We start from the raw sequence: 12,219 nt of genomic DNA on the forward strand, positions 1-12,219 counted from the left end.
AAACTAATTACACACAAATTTGTTTCAACAAAAATAAAATAAAATGTTGAGAATATATAAAAATTAACAAACACAAACTATGAGAAAAAACAAGCTAGAACTATTAAATTGGCCTAAAAATGCAAAGTTGATAAAATGGTGCAAATGAGTATTATTGTAAATTGATGATGTCAAATAGAAATTTAAAATGTCATAATCCTTTTTCCAAAGTGTTTATGGTTTGATTCTCTAATTAATTAACATATTCCTATGCCCAATTAATTTTAAGAATACCAATTTAAGCACAAATTCTTCAAGTCATACAAGATAAACAACATATTCTTATACCATTTACGAACCACATTTTTCTAAAGTGATATTCATGCATCATCCAAGCCATTCCACTAACCCTATTTTTTCCAAAATCAAGATTAGCTAGTACTTACTAATGGTGATCAAGCAAAAGTAAGCAATTTGCACAATAAACACTCTTGAATGAACAAAATCAAAATACTAAACATAACAACAAAATACCAAATCACAATCTTTAGCCAACAAAATAATTCTAGCAAAAAGGAAATTAACTCATAATAAATTGTACAAAAATTACAAAGTTTAAAATAAGAGAAAGATGAAAACAAAAACCTATATTGGAGTTGTCACAATACTCCAAGCTTTCTTTGCCAAAATCCTCTTCTTCTTCCTCTTAATCTTTGCCAATCTTAAAATAAAAATGCTAAATTAAAACCCCAAATAAAACTCTCTCTCTCTTTTTTCTTTTTTTTTTTCTCTTCTTCATTTTTCTCTTTTATTGTTGTTGGAGTCCCTGGAGTAGTACACTGATGCCTGCTCTTCTTTCTTCAATCATGCACGCCTCTTTTTGATGAGACATCAATGTATATATATATTTCTTATCCATCTCCTCTCTAAAATTTCAAATCCCAAGCCCATAACCTCATACCCATTCTTGTTTTATTTTATCTCATTGTATGATGAGATTTCATTCTCAAAGAACATTCAATTTTGGGCTTCCTTGAGTCCATGTCCATTTCAATGATAGTTGTTTCATATTTTGACACATACCACAAATCTATCATTTTCATTTAAATTTCTACAAAATCACACATAATTGAATTAATTAATTAAGAGAAACTAAATAAAATTAGTAAAATATTATAAAATTTTACTAAAACTAATCTATAAATACTAGATCTAATATTTATGCAAAATTAAGTAAAATTAAATAAAAGTCACTAAAATAAACTAAAAATACTTGAGAACAAAACTAATTTAATGCCCAAAAAGATATAAATAACTCTGTTTTTATAGAGTTATCATTACACAATCATAATAATAAAGTAAATGAACACATGATTTACAGAGGTTTGCCCCCCTTAATTAGTGGGTGATGACATACTTCCCTTTTAGTTGTATTGATACCGGGAGATAATACTACTTAGATCACTATAGAGATGGGATTTGAAGTAGCTCTCTATAGGTTACAATGTAGGAATCTGTTTGAAAATCTCAAGTATATTGAGAAGAGCAGTGGGCGTGTGAGAGTGAGAGAGATGAGTTATTAGACTTAGAGCTAGGGTTTTTGACTTGCACTTTATGACTTTGAGCTTAGGGTTTTAGTGTTTGATTAAGGCTCTTTACATAGTAGAGCTTTAACCCTACAAATCCCTTAGAAATAGGTAAAATAAGTTTTTATTTACATATTAAATTAGTAAAATAAAAATGACTAAAATGCCATTTAAAAGTAAATATTTTCCCTCTATTTTCGTGGGCCATTAAGGCCCAATTCGTGGTCTGGTTTACTGTTTACTTGTGATACTGTGCACCAAAATCCTGTCAAACCAATGTCTGGACGACCATGAACTTACAGGATGCATGCTGGTTGGCCCTATGATGTCTAGAAGGTGTACGGCCTATGCTGGGCATAGGGCCGGCTAGGGGTGGCCGACCAACCCCCTTGAGGTGGCTGGTTCGTCATTCATCGTCTTGCTTGAGTCCTAAGACTCCTCGTTGTCTAAAATGCTTAGTAGATAACTTGGCCTTCTTGTTGGGAAGTTGTACTACCACGTGGCACTGATGTTGGCCACGTAGACATGACATGTTAGATAGGCCAAAATTGGGATAACATTCGCCCCCAAGTCCCTATGTAGACGTCTCTATAGATAGGGACTTTCTACCTTAGCCAGGAGATATGTAGCCTTAACAGGATAAATCTTTCAACATATATTGCCTTTGAAATAACTACTCTTGACTGTTTGATCTCACTTGTTGCAGTAAGTTAAGTACATTGCTCCTTAGTTGAACACTTGCATGATAAGTACAAAGGTGGTCCCACAGAAGCTATATAAGCTTATGGAGGGAAACCTCTCTTCACTTTCTACTTTTCATTCTCTCTCACTAGAAAAATCAACTTTTAACTGTTCCTCCTACTCTCTAGAGGCCAAAGCCCCATATTGCTTCAACTCCTGGGATTTTTGCGTCATTTTCACAATCCAAGCTTCCCACTCTCTTCACCAAAGGTTTCTTATAGTGGGTAAGCTTTCTATTCCTGCTATTTACTTAATTTAGTTGATTTTGCCATGGTTGCATGAAGATTTTCTTTTCTTTGAATGTTCTTTTATTCCCACATTAGATTGTAATCTTTTTAGTATTTTGATCTGCATGATAGTCTTCAGATGTATAATGTGTGATTTCTTGATGAAATAGATCTAATTTGACCTTCGTTGTTATTCTTGGCTCCTTGAGTCACGAAGAACACGAAGAACGTGTTTGAGTTCTTGAAAAATACACGTTTAGATCTTACATGGACCCTAGCTGTCCATAGAGGTCTTGTTCAAGACCTGGCTAGAATTGGGTCTTCATCATGGGGTCTAGTCGGCCATAGGGGGTACCCCAAAAGCTGGCCGGCCCATGCCTAGGGATAAAGGCCCTGGCCGGCCCTTGGCTGGGTCATTTGACCTAGCTGGCCTTCTCTTAGCTTGGGAACCCTGGCTGGCCCAGGCCAAAGTTCTAAGCAGGTAGCCAATTTTTTATCCTCTTTTGACCTCGGGGAAGGGTTCGTGATGGCCTTGTAGGCATGTACAACTGTAATCTTTTATGCCGTTCCCTTGGGAACTCTATATAAGACTTCTTAGTAAGTCCATTACAATCAAGTGCACAACTTATGACTCAACATTTATCTAAGTAGATACACTTAAGACAGTACGTCGTTGATTACAAACCTTGTACAATGTTATTTATCTAGCAAGTACCCTTAGGTACGATTGGCCAGAACTTTTTTTGTATCTTGTAGCTTTGTTGGGTTGCTCATCTTCCCTTGTCTCTTCTATGCAGGTGATTTTTAGTGATGGTCTGGGGAGGTAACAACTGCTGTGTCGTAGGTCTAGTCAGTCTTACTTTTGAGAGATAGCATATAGTCTGTCCCTTTTCCACCTTCTATGCAATCTCTAGACTGTTAGTAATATACTATGGCCAGAACTAAGTGGTCATGTCGTAGCGCACCACCATATGATCCTCATGTTACCAGGATGGCAATGATGGGCAAAGTTGGTATAGTAGACGAGGTTGCATAACCCCTTGATGATAGAGATCCAAATTTAGGACAGGTAGAGGTGCCTATAGTTGACAAGGATGATGAGAGTCCGAACATTGAGTCCGAGGTGGAGGAAGTTGCGCCTGTTAGGAGGGCGACATACAGGACCTGTGCTATCTCCTCCAACTGCCCTTTGGGATCATATGATAATGAGAGGCAGTCATTAAACAGGCTTGGTCAGCCCTCAGTGATAGGTGTGGATCATGTCTTGGTACAGTCTTTAGAGCCCCAAGTTATTGATGCTGGGTCACTGAGAGACTGGTGGGTCTCTCCTCCATCTGTTATCCCCGCCGATGCTTTTGATAGGATACTGGCAAGTGGACTAGTGAAAGGCATCCACTGTGAGGTGCCCTCGAGGGATCAAAGAGCACAACATATGTAATATCCCAGAAAATATTATAGTATTTAATTGGCCATATTTTATTAAATATGCAATTATTCTAATAATGAAGTAAGATTATGATCCTACTTAGGTTAATTAATGTGAATTTAATGAATGATTAAATTAAGCGTAATTTATTAATTACAAAAATTTTATTGGATTATGTGGGTATCGTGGATACTATCTTTGAAATAAAATATTTTTGGGCCCGGCGATCGTGAAAACTTGGTGGAATGGTTAGAAATGTCACAATAATAAAATATGGATCGGAATGGAGGTTATACCGGACTAGGTTAGAGTGTTAGGTTGCCGGTTTGGCATATGAGAATTACTAAAATGCCCCTAGGTTTGATTTTTAAATGTAAGGGTTATGGGGGCAGAACGGTCATTTTAAGGGTAGGATTTTTAGTTTTGTTTTTAGTGCTTTTGGATGAATGAATATTAGATAATTTAAGTATGTTTATATTTAATTTTTAGAAAGAAAGATTTATTAAGAATAACCTAGAGAAAGACTAAGTCAACATCACTCACCTTCACCTTTCTTCCCTCTTGTTCGAACCCTAGAAAACAGCCACTAGCAAGGATTTTTCACCAGCTTCTCCCTCAAGTATTTGGAAGATTTGGCTAAGCTTTGGAGTTGTCTAATTGTTGGGGTAAGTTTTCACACTTTATTATTGAGTTTTCTTAAGTTATAAGTGTAATTTTATGTTAGATTTTTATGAATTCGGGTCTGTGGTGTACATGGAGTTTAAAGCTTGATTCTAGGTCTGAATTAGGTTTGTTTAAGTGTGATTGAATGATTTTTTGTTGGGTTGTTAAGCATGAATTAGGTAAGTTGAGTTTAAGAACTCAAAGTTCACTCAAGTATGGTAATTTTATTATTTTAATGTATTTCTGAGTTTTGGATATTTGGATATATTGTTTTTATGGTATGAGACTGTTCTGGAAGGTTTCATTAGGATTGGAGGAGATTTGGTTCAGTTTTGGAGCAAAAACCAAGGTTTCCCGTTTCTGCAGTAGGGGAAACAGGCGAACCGGTTTCACAAGCACAGTGAAACCAGTTAACCGGTTTTGTCAGTAGGGGAAAACCTAGTTTTAGGCTTCAAAATCGATTTTGTTTGGGTTGTTTCCCAGAACTTAGATTAGGGCATTTTAATGATGTTTGAGTTATTTTGAACCAGTGGAGAGTTAGAGTTTCTCCGGTTATGGAGCTAGGGTTTGTTTGGAATATGGATACGTTGTTTAATGGATTTTGTTGTCGTGACATAAGACCCAGGATCGTCGAGCTTTATTCCACTCAGGTCGGCGCGCATGCCTAATTTCTTAACTGAGGTAAGAAAAGTATTAAGCACAGTTTATGATTAACGATATGATTGTTATAGTCTCGATTATGATCGAGATCCCAATATGTGTTTATTGTGTCTCGATCTTGATCGAGATTAATGATATTTATTTGTTATGACTCGACTATGATCGAGGGGATGATTATTATCGTTTGTGACTCGACTATGATCGAGGGGATGATTATTATCGTTTGTGACTCGATTATAATCGAGGTAATGATGAGAAATGATTATTGTCATTTGTGACTCGATTATGATCGAGGGAAAGGCACGATTATTACTGTTATTGTGAATTAATAAAGATACGGTCACTAGCGTTATGAGTAATTACTCCTGAAACTGCGGATAGGTTTCTTACTTATCGTTCGCTGTATCAGGCAACGATAGTGACATACGTAGCTCGTGGTTAACGAGTGGTAAGGGTACTTTATGAAGTACTGGGATTGTGTGATTACAATCTTGTGAAATTAATTAAGCATATTATTATGTGATGAGTTGTAATCGAATACATTTTGTTATAATGTGACTAAATGAAGTTTATACTACTTATGAAATTTGTCACTTTTCTTGCAGAGTCTCTTTGACTCAAGGTGATGTAAGAATACGTGGTTATAGGGATGTAGGGTAAGAGTGCTTTATGAAGCACTAAAATTATGTGGTTATGTACTGATTAAATATTCATTTAGTATAACGATGAAGTTGTTGACTATAAGATGTTGTGGTTTTCCTATATTGCGTAATATGTATGTGATTGTATAAATGTTAAAACTATATAGATATGCATGATGGTTATGCGTGAGTCACAAATATATATAAATATGTATATGTTATATTGAGATGTGAATATCTATGTTTACAATACTTTTGATTTAATATCTTTTCTTGCTGAGTCATTGTGACTCACAGGTGCTTCGTGGTGCAGGTAAGAAAGTTAAAGCTATGTTCTCCCAGCAATGTACACATCAGTCGTGGTGTCTTGGCTTTCAGGAAGCAGGATCGACCCCTTTTTCTATGTTTGAAAATATAACCTTACTTGTGTATTACTGGTTTTGTAATTTATTATAAAAAAATTTATAAACAGGGGATCCCCACATTATAGTAGTACTTTTGGAAGTTTTTATTCTAATTTGAAACTTTTAAGGGTTTTAATTATACACACTTTTTCTAAACTAATAGATCATGGAGAAATAAGTTTGTAAAAGCACACACGTGGCGTCCCTAAGGGTCAGGGCGTTACACCATATCTAGCAGGGGCAGTGTTACCATTATACCAATATTTGAAAGACATAGATAGAATATTGGCCACCCGCTTAGGATCAAGGCCATTGGCTGGCTAGGGTCCCAAAGAATAAATAAGTCTAGCCAGGGTCCCAAAGAATTAATAGGGCTGGCCAGGGTACCATGACCCATGCACGAACTGGCCAGGATCATCAATTTTAGGCATGAATCGGCCAACATCCTAGGGTGAAACCCTAGAACTGGCAAACCCGAATGATAAAACCCTAGGGCTGATTAGGTCTTAAACAAGACCCCCGAAGGCCAGCCTGGGTGTGTTTTGCATCAAAGTGTGTGTTTTTTCAAAACTTGAATGTGTTCTTCATGACTTAAGGAGTCAAGAATCGCAACAAAACTTTTGACCTCGAGAAGAATCCCATCATGGCCTTATGAACATGTACAACCTTTGTCTCATATGATGTTCCCTTAAAAACTTTATATGCCACATGGTGAGTCTATTATAGTCTAATTCTCAACTTACGACTCAACATTTGTCCAAGCTATAACACTTGAAACTCTACTTCGCTGATACCCAGTCTTGTATGATGAAATTATCTAGCAAGTACCCTCGAGTGACTATTGGGGAGGTGACACCTGTATCGATAAAGATTTACTTACTTTTCTCTTTGAGGACCAGTGTCCAATTGATCCCTCTAGCAAATCCCTGAGTGATCTCAAGGTTAGTGGTGGTTCTCTGGAACCCAAGGTCTAGCATCACCGTAATTTAGAGTGAATAGGCAGTGAGATTTATAACCGGTTCATCTCAAAGTTGAGCCTCAGGTGGAGGCAATTTCTTCCCAGTTCTTAGACTTACATTTGTTAGGACTGTGTGCCCAATACTTTGCCTATTGGTAGGGCAATTTCTTCACTGAAAGATTTTCTTGTCGCAGAGACCGCAGTTATTGTTGTTAGGCATTCAGGGTCCATTATGGATAGGACCAAGCAGACATGTCATAGGGCACCACCCTATGATCATCATACTATTATGCTCGCAAGTAGAGTGAGAGTAAGCATTTATGAGGAGACTACACATCCTCAGTATGATGGTGAGCCGGGGGCCGGCTAAGCTAAGACACATGTGGCCGAGTAGCCTGAGGCTGATTGAGATGAGGAGAATTCAAACAGTGCATCCAATATTGAAGAGGTCGTGCCTGTTAGAAGGAGGTAGTGCAAGACTTGTGCTGTATTCCCTAACCCCCCTTGGATTCATATGATGAGGCCAGGTAGGCTTTAAACATCCTTGGTCATCTTTGTGAGGTCGAGGTGGACCATATTCTGAAGGAGGCTACAGTGCCCCAAGTTCTTTATCTTAGAGACCACCAGAATCAGTGCATATCTCTCTATCTCCACCCAGAAGCTTGACAGATCAAGGCAAGAGGGCTGGTGTGAGATGTCCAGTGTGACATGCCTTTGACAGACCAGCAACCACATCTGGCCTTCAAATGGATGGCCAGTGCTGCCCCTGCATCCTTCCTTTAGAGATATTTCCAAATACTTCATGGTGTGTCCGACTTAGATCACCCCGAAAAGTATAAAGTACCTTTCAATGATGTTCATTCTGTAAGAAGAGTGTGGTTGGCCTCAGCCTTCCCCCTACAAGATTGGGTACTTTTTTGAGCTAAAATATGTTTCAAGGTAGAACTGGACCAGATACTTCTACTTCAGCCAGGTAGGCTATTAGTGGTAGAGCAACACCAACAGCACGACTTTGTCGAATGTGGGAGGATACGCCAGGACTTATTTCATTGCCTGGCATATCCCACAGGTCCACCATTGCTTCCAAAGGGTGCCGACCTACTCAGGCTCCATCCCCACTCTCCGAATGAGGGATAGGGATAATTATATCTTATCCCTCCCTATCGAGAGGAGGAATATATTGAGGTTAGCTTACGAGGCCAACTTTTGGAAGTATGGTCTATACCCTCCAAAGTTTGCTGTTCAGGGAGTTGAGGGCCCGTCTGGTGGCCCATATAATGTTTTAGTAGCGGAGGAGACTTGCCCAAGAGGTGGGCATACACCTGATATGGATGAGGACTTCCCTCTGTCTAGGCTTGTGAGGACCATGGAGAAAAGAGACAAGGCCCTCCGCCAATGCTTAGCTCGCAGAGGCACTATTGGTAACAATAATTTGCCAATTAGGCTTAGAGGCCAGGGTTCTACTAGAACTACTCATCCCCTGCCTACTTTTAGAGGTAAGGGCAAGGCTACTGTTAGTCATAGCAGTTCAGATGATTCCTCATTCGAGGAAGATGGTAGTTCACAGTACTAACTTTTTGATTTTTCTTGCATTTAATATTTATAACTTGTATTATAACTTTGTTGCTTTCTTTTTGCAGATATGGCTTTGAGATTGAGGAATCTTGGTAGAGAGCCTTCTGGTGGACCTTCTTCAGGTCGTCCCATGGTCAAGGTGGCCCAGACTACCAAGACTATTGATGCCATAGATTCATCACTATCTCCCCCTTCTTCAGGGCCTACTCTGGCTGGTCAGCTGAAGATCACAGATCCTCCATCGAGGGGGACTCCACCTCCACCTAGATCTTTGGGCAAGGGGACCCAAAAGTCTGGTTGTGGGGCCTGCTCAGCCACCAGATAGAGAATTGCTAAGGCTGCTCGTAGTAACATTGGCAGGACCCTGCCCATCATTGATGAAGAGCTCCAAGAGGTAGAGGATGAGATATTGGAGTGCCTGACGTCCAGCGACCTTCAAGAGTTGACTTAGACATGTTGCATATTTGATTTTTCTCAAATTGTTGCACTGATAAGGGCTGGATGGCTAGGTATGAACCATTGGGAGGCTCGCCGGCCAGGGTTACATTTCTGAGAAGCTGGCCAGCTAGAAGGGACCACTCAAGGGATAGCTGGCTAGGTCTTCTTCTAGCACTAACTCAGTTTTTCTTTTGATTTCAGGACACATTGAAGTTCATTCTTACCCACGGTAGAGCCAAGGGCTCTTCTAGTGCTCACTGAGAGAAGCTTAAGGCCAAGAAGACCAAGCTTCAGGCGGATAGGGATGCACAAACCCAGACACAAGCACTTCTGCAAAAGAGTCAGGATCTGATCAATGGTCTGGAGTGCTTGCTTGGTATCAAGAACTAAAATGTGACCAACCTTGCTGTTGAGGCCTCTAGGTTGGATATGGAGCTTGGGAATAAGGACCAAGCATTTCAACTTGCTTTTGCTGGCCAGTAAGCCACCAAGGACGAGTATGTTGCCTTATCCTGCGAGGTCATATACGAGATATGTCTGCATAACCCCAAGGTTCACCTCTCCTACATGGGATCTTCGTTTCGTGAAAGAACACTTGCTCAAGGGAGGGAGCTCTACAAGAGCAAGATGCGAATAGACCAGGTTGTTCAGATTATTGTCCAGCTTGAGGAGTCATCATCGGGCCATCTTGACAAGGTTAGGGCTAGCCAGTCTGCGGAGGAGGTGGCTGGCTAGGCTGCTGATCACATGGCCGGCCAACCTACAGAGGCTATGGTCGGCTAGCTCTTTGGCGATCCAAATCTGTAGCTCACATTTGACTCCCCATCCACCTGCACATGTGTAGACACAGTTTATTAGTATCTTACATTTATGATTTTATTTCATATTAGTTTCAGTTTCATGTTCGTGTATGGCCAGTGGCCCTTTACTTTTGAACATTACTTATTTTTGGTCTTTAGGCTTTCATGTTCTTGCTTTTGCCCTATAGGCAATATGTTTTTGAACACTACTTTTGTTTAGCCTTAAAGCCTTTTACTATGAACATATGACCAACCAGGAGGTCTTTATCCTGACTATCTTCTTATTCTTGAACATGTAAGTATCCAGATTTACTTTTTTTATATTAAGCAAAGTATGCCAACACTGACTTAGCTTTTAATTTTTGTTTATACTAAACTTTAAATTTCTCTATGCAAGTTCTTTATGCTAGATCGATGCTTTGCATGGTGCGGGTGCCCCCTAAGTGAGCATACAGACTTACAATCTCTTTGTCGCTTGCAATTCACCAAGTTTCATAGACCTTGCCTGGAAATTTTCTTGGAGGGCTACCAGGTGTACGCATGTGGAATTGGAAAGAGAATAACTTCACTAAGTTATGTTGTTAGCAAGTGGTTTAGACCCAATATTTTTTTAACTAAGTTTTTATTCATCAGTTGATCATTAAAATGTGTTGTTTCTGTGCAACTTACATTAATCGATTCTACAAGCTTACAAAATAAAAAGTCTGCTTCTTGAAGTCAAGTGGCTACCCCTGCTCGACATGGCAGGTAGAGGCCATCGCTGAAGAGCGATGGGTACTTAGTTCTTTCTAAATAACTCTTATTAATGAGTTAATAGAACTAGTACTGAAGAGTAGCATCCATACAAGCTGGTCACTGGTAGTAGTTTTGGAGGTGCTCCCCATTCCAATATCTTAGTAGGAGAACCAACTCCATGTTCTCGTTGTACCTGCCAAACTTGTAGGCTCCCTTACTTGTTATATCTATAACTTGGTAGGGGCATTCCCAATTAGGTTTGAACACTCCTACTATGAGATCTTTGGTGTTTAGGAACACTCTTCGGAGCACTAGGTCTTCTCTGAAGAATTTACTTTCCTTGACTTGTTTTTTGAAGTTCCTTGCAACCTTTTACTAGTAGGTTATCCTCCTAGGAGACGCTGGCACCAGATCCACGGGCAACATCGCTTCATAGCCATATGTTGAAGCGAATGGATTTTTCCCTGTGGCATCTTCTTGATGGACTTGTGCGACCAGAGTACCTCTAGGAGAAATTCTCGCCAATTTCCTTTTGCCCTTTCAAGACACTTTTTCAAAGTGTCACTAAGGGTCTTGCTCGCAGCTTCTACCTGCCCATTCATTTAAGGATGAGCAACGGTAGAGATGTTTTTGATGATGTTGTGTCTATTGCAGAAATCAGTGAACATGTCACTGTCAAACTACTTCCCATTGTTTGACACAATATTCTGTGGTAGTCCAAACCGACATATGATGTTCTTGACAACAAAGTCGATGACTTTTTTTTGGAAGTTATTATTGCAAGGGGTTCAGCTTTTACCCACTTAGTAAAGTAGCCTGCAACGACTACGGCATACTGCACCCCTCCTTTTCCCTTTAGGATTTGACCAATCAAGTCTATTCTCCATACGGAAAAGGGCCAAGGAGACTACATGATCATGAGCTCGTTGGGTGGAGCTCTCATGATTTTGAGAATATTTGGCACTTGTCACATCTTTTAACACAGACCATTGAATCCTCGATCATGGTTGGTCAAAACTACCCTTGTTAGAGTATCTTTTTAGATAGGCTTTGCCTCCCGACATCAATGCCACAGAAACCTTAATGCAATTCTATTAACAAGCGCTCGACTTCTGTCTCAGTGACACAGTTTTGGAGCAACATTGAAAAGCCTCATTTGTGCATTACTCCATCTAGGATTAGATACCTAGCAGCTTTTCTTCTCATCTTTTTTGCCTCGTTTTTATTTTCAGGAAGGCTCCATTTTAGAGGTAAGCTGCAATAGGTGTCATCTAGGTTGGACTGTCATCCAACATGTTAACTTCTTCAGGGATGGCAATGCTATGTTCTTTTAAAAACTATATTGGCACTAGGTTTGCCTTATCGACAATGGTGTTGCTTGCCAGA

Source organism: Cannabis sativa, chromosome 4 (assembly GCF_029168945.1).
Source record: "Cannabis sativa cultivar Pink pepper isolate KNU-18-1 chromosome 4, ASM2916894v1, whole genome shotgun sequence".
In the NCBI taxonomy this organism is placed as follows: Eukaryota; Viridiplantae; Streptophyta; class Magnoliopsida; order Rosales; family Cannabaceae; genus Cannabis; species Cannabis sativa.